Source organism: Octodon degus, unplaced genomic scaffold, assembly GCF_000260255.1.
Source record: "Octodon degus isolate 3935 unplaced genomic scaffold, OctDeg1.0 scaffold00112, whole genome shotgun sequence".
Classification (NCBI taxonomy): domain Eukaryota; kingdom Metazoa; phylum Chordata; class Mammalia; order Rodentia; family Octodontidae; genus Octodon; species Octodon degus.
Window position 1 is genome coordinate 6,751,028 of NW_004524688.1, and position 1,241 is coordinate 6,752,268.

The 1,241-nt window shown below is 47.1% G+C and overlaps 1 pseudogene; it reads right to left on the reverse strand.

Moving 5' to 3' along the window:
- Positions 1–407: 407 nt before the first annotated feature.
- Positions 408–1,241, reverse strand: part of LOC101567925 — a 13,201-nt pseudogene continuing 12,367 nt past the window's right edge.

A 1,241-nucleotide genomic window follows, 5' to 3' on the forward strand; every position in this document is an offset into this window, starting at 1 on the left:
TTTTTTGTGGAACCGGGGATTGAACTCAGGCCCTTGCGCTTGCTAGGGAAGCACTTACTCTATTGAGCCATCTCCCCAGCCCTTAATAGTGGTTCTTAAGGATTGTAAACTGCTGTATAATGTTGAAATTGTGAAATGATAAGAATAAGCATCACTCAAGAAAAACTTACCTTCTGATCTAGGAAAGCCTACCCTCTACTCTGGTAAAGGAATTAGTGGGTTTCTGTTTCTATGCAGTATGGTTATAACACATTAGGGGTAATTATAAGCATGTTTTTGTATCTGGAAAACTTTGTTGTTGTTGTTGTTGTTGTTGTTTTTTCCAGGTACCAAATTTCTTTATTTGAAGGAATTAAAGAACTTAAGTAGATGTTCTGGTAGTTTATAGAAAAGGTTAAGGTATCGCCAACATGCATGTGCTGTCTTGGTGACATTAGCTCTCATTGTCACCGTCCCCCATGGTATGCTTGTCAAAGAGGTACTCCGCCATGCCAGACTCGGGGGCTCCCATCTTGCGCAGGATGGTCACGTGGTCACCCAGCTCTTTGATGGCCTTCACCTGCTCATCCAGGTAGTGCATCTCGATGAAGTCACACAGATGGGGGTCGTTCTTATCAGTGGCCAGCTTGTGCAGCTCCAGGAGGGACTGATTCACACTCTTCTCCAAGTGCAGCGTGCACTCCATCGCGTTCAGCCCATTCTCCTAGTCATCACGGTCTGGTTTCTTGATATCCTGAAGGAAGATCCGGCCACCGTGCTGGTTCTGCAGCTTCATCAACTTCTCAGCGTGTTCTCTCTCCTCATGGGATTGGTGAAGAAGTATCTGGCGAAGTTCTTCAAAGCCACATCATCGCGGTCAAAGTAGTAAGACATGGACAGGTAGACGTAGGAGGCAGAGAGCTCCAGGCTGATCTGGCAGTGCTGCAGAAATGTGTCTTTCTGGGTGTGGTGGACATGCTTGTTGTCCCAGCACTCAGGAGGCTGCGGTAGGAGGATCATTGCGAGTTCAAGACCAGCCTGAGATACAAAGTGAGGTCAGGGGCAGCCTGAACTGCAAGCAAGACCCTGTCCTGTTTGGTTGTTTTTGTTGTTGTTGTTATGTTTTGGCGGAACCAGGGATTGAACTCAGACCCTTGGGCTTGCCAGGCAAGTGCTTCTTCTACTGAGCCATCTCCCTGGCCCCAGACCCTGTCTTAAAAAGACACACACATAGACACACAGACACACAGATATAAAAGTGC